The following is a 13,400-nucleotide window of genomic DNA, read 5'->3' on the forward strand; positions in this document are numbered from 1 at the left end:
TTAGGAGGATGAGGCAGGAAGATCAAAAGTTCAAGGCCAGCCTGGGCAACTTGGCAAGACCCTATCTCCAAACAAAAAATAAAGAGGGCCTGGACATGGACACATGCCTGTAACCACAGCACTCTGGGACACTGAGGCAGGAGGATTAAAAGTTCAGGCCCAGCCTGGGCAACTTAGTGACCCTGTGAAACCCTGTCTCAAAATAAAAATTTTAAAGAACAATCTGGGCATGTAGCTCAGTGCAAGAGTCCTGGGTTCAATCCATAGTACTGCAAAAAAAAAAAAAAAAAAAAAAAAAATCAAGTGAAAATGAACTCAGAGACAGTAAAAATACACAGAGAAGAGGGGAAGAAAGAGATACCCTATAGTTAATCCTGGGGAAGAAAAGAAAAAAGTAATTCATCCATGAAACAAGAACAAGATGCTGTTAAAAAGGAGCATTCAGAAAACCATAAAGACCTCTCAAAATTAAAAAAAAAATGAGCCAAGTGACAGCTCAATAGAAGAGTTGGAAGATATAATTAGGAAATCTTCCAGAAAGGAGGAAGAAGAGGTAGGAGGAGGAGAAGAATTAGAAGAGGAGGAAGGGGAAGAGGAAGAAGTAGAAAAGGGGGGGAGGAGGAGAGACTCTGGGAGGAGAACTGTACATGAAGAAAAGGTAATAGCATTCCACATGGGACAGCTGCGACTTGCATGTACATAGGCAAAATAATATAAACACCAAGCATTGGTGACTCTTTTAGCCAGACTGCAAAGACAGGAGGAAAGAAAGATAGATTGGCAAGGACTGGGTGAGGAACATAAAGAGCTAAATCCTCAGTCTGGAAATAATGCCTAAAACTGAGAAGTCATGAGAAAGAAATAAAAACATACTATTTGTTAGTACATGCGTCCATATCAAAAGAATAAGAAACGTAGAAATGTGCCTCTGGAGAGTGGAAAATGGAGGAATTGTTTTTCATGCTAGATTTACAGAATTACTTGATTCTTTAATGCCATGAGTGCCTTTGATTAATAAAAACAAAATTTAAAAAAATTATAAAACTGAATATTTTCAGCATGTAAAAATGATCCTCAAAGCCTTTAAAAACAATTGCATTGGAAAGTTATATTCATAAATTCATAATAGAATATAAACACTGAAAATCGGTTTCACTGAAAATGTTGTGAACTGGCTGCATTCAGAACACAGGAAGATGGCAACTGTGAATATACAACAGTACACAAAACTGAGTGCTGGCCTTTGGGCGTGCCCGTCATTTCACTATCCTGAGAATTCCCTTTATAAAAAAAGAAAGAAGAGAAAAAACATAGATATATATTCAAGTTCCAAAGTTTCTGTTAGGATAATCACCTTTAGATAAGACTAAAATTCCAGAATATTATATCTACATAACTTCTGACCTATGTGAGGGATATATGTACTGCGTACCCAAGAGGGTTACTTAGTGTTGCAAGCTGTTGGTTTTGATATTCTTTTGAAAAATGATCTGTTGGGCCCGGGATTTAGCTCAGTGGTGCCGCTGCCTGCCTTGCAAGTGCAAGGTCCTGAGTTCAATCCCCGGTACCAAAAAAAAAGGATCTGTAAGAAAGGAGAAAATAGGTTGAACATAAAGCCATAATTCAAACTGATATTTCCACTCAGGCAAAAAAATCAGCAGAACATGACTTAATATTGAAATCAGACATTTAGCATTCATTTGCTTTATCCATGAAAAATTATTCAGGAAGCATAAGTTGAGAAAAATCAATATTTTGGTAGTTCCTCCTGAATCAATATTTGATTTCTCACACATCAAGGAATTTCACTATTCCTTTACCATATTCTGACTTCCAAAAGATACTTTGAATTTGGAAGTATTTACATAGATGATTTCATAAAATCAAGTGAAGACTTATGCTAACATAAAATACTACTAAGAAACGTCAGATACACCAACGAGGAAAAATGCAGGAATAGGAGTATATATGTGAAAGTAATATTTAATAAAGTTGGCCTTTCAAATCAAAGGAAAAAGGAAGGGCTGTTCAGTAAATGGTATTGACATGATTGGCTAAACATTTTTCATCTGAGAAAAACATTTTAAATTATATTTCTACTTCATTCCTTATGTTAAATTAAATTCCAGATGAGTAAAAGTCTAAATTTCAAACATGAAACCATGAAAATATAGGAAGAAAATATCACTGAATATTTTTACAATCTCAGAATGAAGAAATTCTGTGTAAGCATACCAAGAAATACATAAGCCATAAGACAAAAATAGATAAATTTGAATATATAAAACTTTAAAAGTTTCTGAATAATAATAAGCACATAAAGGCAAAGCCAAGCTAATAAAAATCATTGCAACATATATGATAGGCAATTGACTATGACAGGTAACATACATGACAGGTAATTTCCTTAATATACAAAGAGTTCTTACAAGTCAATAAGAAAAAGCCAGACTAAAGCACATCATTCAAGATCCATTTAGGAAAAGAGAAATCATACCAGGGAACATAGGGGAGATTAATGCATAGACTTGCTTATGTAGATGTTGAAGGGCAGAGAGCAAAGAACACTGAGATACCAGATATTAATGGCAGCGGGGAGTAACTATCGCCCCTGTTCTAGAGCAAAGTGTTATAGGTAGAGTTAGGAGAACCTAGGAGGGAAGAGATGGTCACCAGGAATCTAATGCTCAGCTCCCAGCCACTGGGGAGCTACATTGAGGGCCCAGTGTTGGGTGCCTTAAAAAAATCGGGGGGTTGGGCCGGGGATTTAGCTCAGTGGTTTTGCCACCTTCTGTGCAAGCGCAAGGACCCAAGTTCGATCCCCGACACCAAAAAAAAAAAAAAAAAAAAAAAAAATCGGGGGCTGGGGGGCTGGTGATTTAGCTCAGTGGTTCCGCTGCCTGCCTCGCAAGCGCAAGGTCCAGAGTCCGATTCCCGGTACCAAAAAAAAAAAAAATCTGGGGGTCTGAAAGGCATAGGGAAATCCCTCTCCCTCTCTACTTTCCACCCCCTACCAGTAGCTCCCATCACCAAACCTAACGGGAGACCTGCCCTGAAGGAGTCCTAGCATCAAAAAGCAAAATGTAAAAAGGTGAGCTTGGAGCTGAAAGAAAATAAGAGAATAAGCAACATACCAATAAAAGGGGTCAGAGACCATTACCGTGAGTATCTATATGGAGCTGGTGCTTCTTTGGATAACAAACTGAGTTCCAGGGCTAGGGATTTAGTTCAGTGGTTCTGTTGCCTGCCTTGAAAGCACAAGGACCGGAGTTCGATCCCCAGTACCAAAAACAAACAAAAAAACAAAAACAAACTGAGTTCCAGCAAGGATGTCACTTATGCACAGGTCACGTTGAGCTCTGATCAGAGCTCAGCAGAGAAGCTGGTTCCCCTCTTCATAATTCGCCAAATCCCATGACCTCCCACAATATGCCTTCATGCTCATGGCTGATGCACCCCAAAGTAGCCATGGCAACCCCAGGACTGTGGCTGTAGAAGAGTCAAGCACCATTAAGCAAATTGGAAATGTGCACTTCCTCTGGCATGAAAATGAAAGCATTTCTAAAGACACCATGAGGGCACTGGGTAAGCTGGCAGTGGCTCCCACATCTGCATAGACCCCATCCACAGGCCCCTTATTATCTCTCCTTGAAGAGAGGGCCAAATGGCCTCAAAATGTCCCTCTGTTCACATAGCTTGATATTGGCAAGTAGGAGAGTGGGGAAAGTAGCAGGAAACACTAAGCTTTCCGTTAAAGCATGAGACTCCAGAGCTCTGCAAAGATAGGCTTTGGCATATTCTGTGCATGTACTGTACTGGTTTTCTATTGGGACTGTAACTAATTACCATGAACAAGCAACACACATTTATTATTTTGCAGTTCTGTAGGTCAAAAGTTTGACACTGGACTCACCAGACTAAAATCAAGGTGTGGGCAGGGTTGTGTTCCTTTCAGGAAGCTCTAGGAGAGAATCTGGCTCAATGCCTTTTCCAGCTTGCTCTGTGGCCATTCATCTTCAAATCCAGCAGTGGTGCCTCTCTGTGACCATCCTTCCATAATCCCACACCCTCTGGCTCTATTCTGCCTCCTTCTTTCACTTTTAAGGACCTTTGTGATTACTTTGGTTTCACCAGAATAATTCAAGATTGTCTCCCTGTTTTAAACTCATATGATGAGCAAACTCACTTCCAATGCAACCCCAACTGACCTTTGCCATGTAACCTAATGTGAGCACTTTCTAGAATTAGGTAATGAGCATGTGTGGGGCCATTGGTCACTGTACCGCAGCAGGGACAGTCACACACTCTTTCACAAATTCTTCAGTGTCCAGAAGGACTCAGTGTCCTGGTCTTCTGCAGGTGGAAAGGCAGCTTTCTGTAATCTAGCACTAGAATTTTCTTTTACCTCCACCCTGGCTGATGTCCACCACCGAACTGAAAAGTCAAAGTCTGGTTCAAAAAAAAGCACAAGAGAAAATAAAAAGCACAACAGCAAATACTTCACAGGAAAAGGGGCATAAATGGTCAATAAATACAAGGAGCAAATTGTTTTTTCTTTTTTGGCACCCAGGATTGAACTCGGGACCTTGAGCTTGCAAGGCAGGCGGTAGAACCACTGAGTTAAATCTTCAGCCCTTAAGGAGCAAATTTTAATGCTTCTCTAGAGATCATAAAAATTTAAAACAATGAGACATGATTTTTCATTTATTAAATTGGCAAACATTTAAAATGAGATAACCTACTCAATGCTGGCAAGGAGACATGGAGATGTACAGTCTCAGGCCCTGCTGTGAGAGGCATCCTGATGTGCTGCATTTCTGGAAAATGATTTTAGTGTGGGGTGTTTGTTTTGTTTTGGTGGTTCTGGGGATCAAACCCTGGGTTGGGGCATATACATGCTAAGTAAGTGCTCTACTACATCCCCAGCCCTTTAAAAAAATTCTATTTTGAGACAGGGTTTCCCTATATTTCCCAGGCTGGTCTTGAACTTGTGATCTTCCAGGCTCAGCCTCCCAGAGTAGCTGGAATTACAGCCACGCACCATTGTGCCTGGATACAAGGTATATTAAGAATCTTAGAAGAGTTACATTCTTCAACCAAAAAAGTCTGATTCTAGGAAATTAACCAAAGAAAATAATTAGAAATCCCTAATTATTTTACAAAGACATTCAGAACATCATTTAAAAACTTGGAAATAAGCCAGGAATGATAGCACACACCTGAAGTCCCACCAATCTGGGAGACTGAGGCAGAAGAATCACAAATTTGAGCCAAGGCAGGGCAACTTAGCAACCTAGCAAGACCATGTCTCAAAAAGAAAAAGAGCTGGACTGGGGATTTAGCTCAGTGGTTTCGCCACCTGCTGCGCAAGTGCAAGGACCCGAGTTCAATCCCTGGTACCAAAAAAAAAAAAAGGAAAATGAAAAGAGCTGAGGATGTAGCTCAGTGGGGATTCACACTTAAAAATAAAAGGAAATAACTTAAAATGTGTAACTGTGAATAATCAAATCGATTACAGTGCATCAATACAGTGAAATCTTAAACAGTTATTTTATAAAACCTCTTTTCCAGGCTGGGGATGTAGCTCAGTGGTACAGCACTTGCCTCACATAAATGAGGCCCTGGGTTCAATCTCTAGCACCACAGGGGAAGTATATATCTGTATCTATACTATGTCTGACACACAGACATACATAGCATACAAACATAACAATATAAATACTGTTTATATTCATACATATGGTAATCTCTGGAGGTACAGGAAAGAGTGCTGATATTTGCTTTTGTATTCAGGGAAGGAGCCTGGAGAAAGAACTGGCTTTTTTTTTTTTTGGTACCGGGGATCGAACTCGGGTCCTTGTGCTTGCACAGCAGGCAGTGAAACCACTGAGCTAAATCCCCGGCCCCAAGAACTGGCTTTTTACTGAATATCTTTTATTTATTCTTTTAGTTCATTGTGGGCAAATACACATGGCATCAAATTTACCACTGTGACTCTTTCAAGTGACCCCTCACTCACAGTGCCATGTAACCATCCCCACTATCTGATCAGGACATTTTCATCGCCCAAAAGCAGACCCCGTACTCATGGGCAGTTACTTCCTGTTCCCTCCTACCCTGTCCCCCTGGCCACCACTAACCTGCTATCTGTCTCTATGGATTTTCCTCTTCTGGATATTTCTTTCTTTTTAAAATTTATTGTATGAAAAAAATAAAATTCCATAACAAAATAATGAGAATAACAGTCCACTGTGTATTGTTATCTTCAAAGTAGTTACTCGGAGTAGAAGACATAGACCAAAAAGATTCTTACAAAAAAGAAACAGCCTGCTGCACAAGCGCAAGGACCCGAGTTCGATCCCCGGTACCAAAAAAAAGAAAAAGAAAAAGAAAGAAACAGATAATAAGGGGTTTTTTTGGTACCAGGATCGAACTCAGGACCTTACACTTTCGAGGCAGGCGGCAGCACCTCTGAGCTAAATCCTCAGCCCCTGACAATAACTTTCTTTTCAAGGATCTAAAATAAACCAGTAGTATAAATGAAACAAAAATTAAAACAGTATATTCTAGTATAGATACATATAGAAACAAAAATTAGCACATATGTTAAAATATTTTGGAAACAAAATCTGTACGTAATTTGGGGAAGTATTGAACTTCTCTCCACTTCCCATTTATTTCTCTTCTATTTTGCTCTTTATTTGTATGTATATGAACACAATGATATAATATTTGGCCTTTTGTGTTTGGCTTCTTCCTGTTAGTATGTTCTCAAGGTGCTCTGTAGAATGTTTCAGCGCTCTGTCCTTTCTGGCTGGATAATATTCCCCTGCTTGGAGAAACCCCATTTTGAATATATCAGTTTTTGACGTTTGGTTGTTTCCCCTGTTGGCAATCGATCAGGAATAGTGTTGCTAATAAGCATCGTTTACAAGAAAGCAGTCTTTGTTTGTACACCTGTTTTCAATTCTGTTAAGTATCTACCTAACAATGGAATTTTCAGGACCATCTGATAATTACTGAGAGCCCTTAGTGACTTTTGAATATTGTACCATATGCATATATTACTAAAAATAACCAAAAAATTGGGTACTTTAATAAAAATAAAAGATAACTATATTGTTTTAAAATCACAGTTTAGCAACCCTGCAAAATCATCACTGGGTCAATAAATGGTCACAAGGCCTAAAAGAAACCAAGGTGTAGGAAGTGAAAAACAGAATCCAATTTTAAAATATGACTCAGAACGAGGAGGGCTTCAGACTACAAATGCTCCCTGTCATTACGCGTTCCAGCAGCAGCATTCCCCTGGCGAGCGTGGGAAGGGCTGTGAGAAGGTTTTCTAGACCCGTGTTGTTTAAAAAGCGAAAGTGGTAATTAAAGCCGGCTTTAATGTGTGGTTACGTTGACTTGGCCCGATGGTTGCAGCGCCCCACTTCTTGCCCTGTCTCCTGAAGTACCACGGATGTCCTCCAGGGGGCGAGCGCTGGAGCGACCCAAGTCCCCGGCAGAGCTCTGCGCGGGTGGCCCGTGAGCCTTGGGCCAGTGGAGGAAACACTACCATAACCAATCCAGGGCTGGAAAGTCACTTGGGAAATGCATCTCTCTTGCACTTTATTTTTATAACCAGGAGAATGACTTGCCCAGTAGCTGATGATGATCACAAAGGCTATGGGCAGGAAGTGGAACTCGGCTTTGTGGCAATGCGCAGGGAGGGAAGAGAGGCTTTCCACGCCCAGAGCTCCTTCCCCTTGCGCCTCCCCCGCGCGTAACTTCACCTTCTGAGCCTGCTTCATCGTCTGCCTGATGGGTCTAAGGTCACCCACGTAAGGCTGAGGCTAGAGACATCGTATATATAAGACCTCCTCAATGCCCGGCACATAATAGGTCCTTAACACGTATTTGTCACTTGGATGAATATTCCTTCCTGTCCCATGAGCATTCTCACACCTAGAAGGCAGACCCTAGGGAATGAAGGATGAGAGTTTAGGGTGTTGGCACTACTCCTATGGGATGACGAGATCCTTTGTGAATGGCGACAGATGTCCTCAGAACCCAGGGTTATTATGGACCCAAAGATCTGCTGAGGCCACCACAGCTGCATCCCCCTTGATCCTGTTCCTACCTCCCCTCCCCTGCCCCTGGGACAGAGGCCAATTTGGCTGTTTCAAGTCCAGTTGCTCTGTTAGAGTTCCGCATCCCTGGAATGAGTCAACCATGTATGGGGGCTTTTTTAAACATTGTATCTGAGACAACCTTGGAGAAGGCACAATTCTAGGGACAAAGTGGACATCTGCGGTCACCAAAGGTGCGAGTGGGGAGTGACTACCAAAGGAACTTGAGGGTGGTCTTACTGTTTTGTCTTGTTTTTGTTTGTTTGTTTGTTTTGTTTTGACCTATCTAGGGATTGAATCCAGGGCCTCCCATATGCTAGACAAGTACTCTATCACTGAACTACAGCCCAAGCCTTTTAAATTTTATTTTAAATTTTGAGTCAGGGTCTCACTGATTGCCCAAGTTGACCTCAAACTTGCCAACTTTCTGCTTCATCCTCCCAAGAAGCTAGGATTACAGGCATGCACCACCATGCCTGGCCCGAGGGGATTCTTTAGAGTGACGGAAATGTTGTATGTTGACTGTGTAACTCCATGACTGTGAAGTGGGGAGGGTGAAGGGCTTTTAAAATAGTCAACATCTTAAATGCAGACAGACAAGACACGGACAGTTGGACAAGCACATGATGTCACCAACCCATTAGGCTCCAGTTTTGGAGTTGAGAGACAGGAGCAGAAAAAAAATTGTATCTGTACCAAACAGGTACAGACTTTTCTTGTCATAATTCCCTAAACAATACAGTGTAACAACTGTTTACATAGTATATACATTGTATGAGGTATTAAATAATCTAGAGATGACTTACAGAATTCAGGAGGGTGTTGTAGGTTATATGCAAGTGTTATATCATTTTGTATTTAAACAGGAGGCTTGAAAACCTATGGATTTTGGCATTTTGGGGGTCCTAGACCAATTTCCCTCAGTGGCTGAGGGATGGCACTAATACTAAGTAATGAGAACTATTGTTTATACCAAACTACACAATGATCATGCATATCACCAAACACTTCAGAGTTATGTGCTAGTAAATTTTCTTTCACTGTGTTAAGTAACTCAGCTCATGTTTTCCGAGTTTCATAATTTACACCTTATATGGAATAAGACTTTTATCATTTTTATTTTTTTTTATTTATTTATTTATTTATTTATTTATTTATTTATTTATTGGTACCGGGGATCAAATTCCAGTCCTTACGCTTTCAAGGCAGGCAGCAGAACCACTGAGCTAAATCCCTGGCCTGGTATACGACTTTTAAATATTTGATAATAAATTGTAATTCTTATAGTTATTTTATTAGGACATAGCAAAGAGAAGATACTAAATATACTCTTAAATATTAAAATATACTCTTAAATATTAAAAATATACTCTTATATATTAAAAACGTTGCTATACAGGGCTGGGGATTTAGCTCAGTGGTGCTGCCGCCTGCCTCCCAGGCGCAAGGTCCTGGGTTTGATCCCTGGTACCAAAAAAAAAATACGTTGCTATACAGACTGAGTATATAGCTCAGTGATAGAGCACATGCTTAGTGTGTTTAAGGTCCTAGGTTCAATCCCCAACACCACACACACACATACACACACACACAAAAGTTGCTATAGTATACAAAATAGGAAAATAGAGAAAGAAAAATCTCTCATAATTCCATCATTCAACCACTGTTAGTGTTTTTTCAGTGATTTTAAAAAAAAATTTGAGAGGTGTTCTCACTAAATCACTAAGTTACCCAAGCTGGGGATCAAACTTGTGATCTTGAGCCTCCTGCCTCAGCTTCCCTTGGGGCTGGGATTACAGTTGTATGTATCACCACACCCAGCAACATTTCTTATTTTTAAAATCAGGTCTCAGTGCCTAACAATGGCATTCATTCACTCACCAAACATTTCCCAAATGCTTATTATGTGTCTAACACTGGTGTACAAAGATAAATCAGACAGGGCGTTGGGCTCCTTCCTATCACATTTTCAGTTTGGTTATGCATCCTCCAAATGGTGCTACTCTTTGCAGGGCAGCCTTCAAAAGGCGCTCTGACAGATTAAGGGCAGCGTGGGAGGCATGCCTGGTGAGGGGAGGACCAGCAAGGAGCCTGCTGGTTTGGCTGGAGGAGCAAGAAGTGCTGGGCCTTGTGAATTGCCCCAGCAGGCAGTGTAAATGCTGGAGTTTGGGCCTTAGAGTAGCTCTCAAATTGCATCACCCTCTGCCTCCTTTCTTCTACACTTTAAAAAAAAAAATGTTATCTGTGTAGATGTCATTCTTTTGAAATCTCTGACCAAGTTTTCGAGATCTTATTCCTCCACTCTCCTCTTCTTTGAACCCTGCTTTCCACTTAATTGAGAAACTGCACGACTGAGTTTTCTCTTCCCCGGTGACTTTCATGGGTCTCTGCCCCTCCTTGGTCTGATTTCCCCAGTGCTTAGAAGAGAATCTGGTACAGACTGTGTGCAGTGGGCCGGGGATTTAGCTCAGTGGTTTCGCAACCTGCTGCGCAAGTGCAAGGTCCCGAGTTTGATTCCCCAGTACCAAAAAAAAAAAAAAACCCCACACAGACTGTGTGCAGTGAGAGATTTTGCATGGATGAATTTCCCCTTTGGAGTTTCACCAGTCCTTCAGCCTTCCCATCAGTGCTACTGGGCCAGCCTCATTTCCTTCTGCTTCTTTTGAATCCCTGTGAGTTTCCGTCAGGTGCCAGGTGCTACTCCTGGGGTGTCTCACTGCTCCCCAGCCTACTGTGATGTGGAAGAGGCTGGAGATCTCTTAGGGAGGAGGAAGAGAGTGCCTGCCTGCCTGGCCAGGCCTCAAAAGAGCAGGCTGATCAAGTCGCAACCCTCATATCTTGCACGTTCTCCCACTCCCAGCGGTTCTACCAGTGTGTAAATCTGGATAGCATGCACACAGTGCTCCCCCTACCCTGGCAATGAGCAGCTCCAGTCAGGCAAGGTGTGAAGGGGGGCTCCTGTTTGACATGAGAACAAGTAGGAACCACATTTTCTAATCAAATCCACATTTATCTGTATGTTGATGCCTGCCTCATACCATGGAAAACTTCTCATGGGACTATCATCGAAAACTAAGATAAAAACCCAGCCTAAGCTGACTATAGTGGAGCATACCTGTAATCCCAGTACTCTGGGAGGCTGAGGCAGGAGCATGGCAAATTTAAACCCAGCTTGGGCAATTTAATGACTTAGTGAGAACTTATCTCAAAATAAAAAATACAAAATGGGGATGTATCTTAGTGCAAAGGCCTTGGGTTCAATGCACAGTACTACAAAACAACAACAATAACTACAGCAACAAAATAAGACCCTGCCTGGAGATGAGCATCCTGTTTTAGTTTTTGGTTTTTGTTGTTTTTGTGGTGCTGGGGATGGACCCAGGGTCTTGTGCATGCTAGGCAAATGTTCTACCACTCAGCCAAATCCTCAGTCCCATCTTTGCTTTGAATATGAATATTCTGGTAGACTTCTCCCCAGTAACCCATTTCAGGGGGTCCAGCGCAAAAGTAAAAGCTCCAAAGTGTGTAGGACTAGGATGATAAGTACTCTTACCCCTATAAAGCCAGACTCACTCCTGACTTTGAAACTCTTCTTCAAGGAAATTCAGGTGAATTTTTTTCTCAAGTGCAGTAAAAACGCAATACAATTGAGAACCAACTGCCTGAGACAGTCAATTCACTGGAATGTTTCTGATTCAGTTAGAAGAAGAAGAAGAAGAAGAAGAGATAATTGATGACAGACAAGCTCACATCAGGATGTCAGCCCCAGACAGATCTATTATGGATACCTGCAGGGTCAGTGACGGAAGCAGGGTAGACTCACCTTAGGACCCATGGGAAGGGTGTGTGGAAAACAATCCTGCCCATAAGTCTCCTCTACCCTGTTCATGTTTTGCAAGGCCCTACATCCTACCCAACTCAGCACAGTGGAGGTGGAAAGACCTGGGCTTGGGAGACAGGTAACCTGCCTGGCTGTGAGATCCTAAGCATTTTCCTTAGTCCCTCTGAGACTCAGTTTCCTCCTATGTAAAATGTGGAAGAGGGAAAGGAATAGTGTCCCCCTTGCAGGGTTTGTCTCGAGCATACACAGAAAGCCTTCTGAAGAGCGTCTGGTTGTGTGGTCACAATGAAAGGGATGATCCATATCCTCACTGTGAGTATGTCGTTGGGGTTCTGGGTCCTGTGGACGCCTTCTAGAGATTCTTTCCAGGCTCTTGTCCTGAACAAAGAATTGGTCGAGAAACGTGCAAAGGTATCGAGGTTTTACATTTATTAAAGGTAGGAAAAGAACTATGCTCTCTAGGGTGCGAGTGGGCCACTGAAAGAGCTTATGGTAGCCAGAAGCTTAGCACCCCGCACTCCTCAGGCTGATGTCAGATCTAGGCCGGCCTATCAAAAACCTGCTTGGTCTTGTGACGGAAGAATTGGAGATAGCATGGGCTAATTGGTCCCTGCTGCAGGGATGGGCCGCATATGTCCTGGATGTCTGTGATTGACAGGTCTACTGCCTCGGTTAGGTGCAGAGGCTCACAGTGGGTGGGTAACTTGCTTTAGGACACAAAGCTGGGAAGCAGCAGGATTAGCTGGGAGTCAAACTTAAGTGGGTTTATCTGTAAAGACCTGCCCTCCCCCTCTCTGGTGGCTGTGCCCATTTCCCTAAGGGGAAATCACTTTAGGCTTTATTTATTTATTTATCTGGTACCCGGGATCAAACTCAGGACCTTGCACTTTTGAGGCAGGCGGCAGCACCACTGAGCTAAATCCCTGGCCTTTAGGCTTTGCATTTTTAATAGTACTTCTTTGATAACCCATGGTACAAAACTTCAATGGAATAAAAAACATGTACAGCACAGAGTAACTCCCCTCCCTCCTTCTCTTCCCCTTCTGCAGAACCAGCAGCTGTTTAGTTTCTTGTTGTAAGCTTCCTGGGCCAGCTTTCTAGTAAGCTTTTTGATTGACAATATGAATTTCTTTACCAGGGTAATATAATCCCCTGAGTTGCTCCAGTGTGCCAGGCTCTCTGCCCTGGGGTGCTGCTGGCTTTGGAGGGCTCACTGGCTCGAGCTGGAGGTTATTTATAGAGGGACCTGCTAGACTGTCTGCTGCATCCTGTGCTTTACCCCCGTGGGCAGCCCCAGCCCCAGGAGAAGCAGCTTGCAAACTCTGCATGCAGGAAAAGGCCAAACAAGGTGCATTAAAAAAAAAAATCCTGTTCTCCAGCTTGGCTGTGCAGGGACCCTGGCAAGCAAGGAGCATGGTGGTGACAGGAGCTGGCACCTGACCCTC

The 13,400-nt window shown here is 42.3% G+C and overlaps 1 protein-coding gene across 2 annotated transcripts in view; it reads left to right on the forward strand.

The window, feature by feature from the left end:
• The window catches only part of Usp3 (ubiquitin specific peptidase 3), a 223,932-nt gene that overhangs the window by 115,462 nt on the left and 95,070 nt on the right, over window positions 1–13,400 (forward strand). The window lies entirely within an intron of this gene.

The sequence above is a fragment of the Heterocephalus glaber genome, unplaced genomic scaffold (assembly GCF_053883595.1).
Source record: "Heterocephalus glaber isolate CG9 unplaced genomic scaffold, H.glaber_assembly_v1.0 deba00001689, whole genome shotgun sequence".
In the NCBI taxonomy this organism is placed as follows: Eukaryota; Metazoa; Chordata; class Mammalia; order Rodentia; family Bathyergidae; genus Heterocephalus; species Heterocephalus glaber.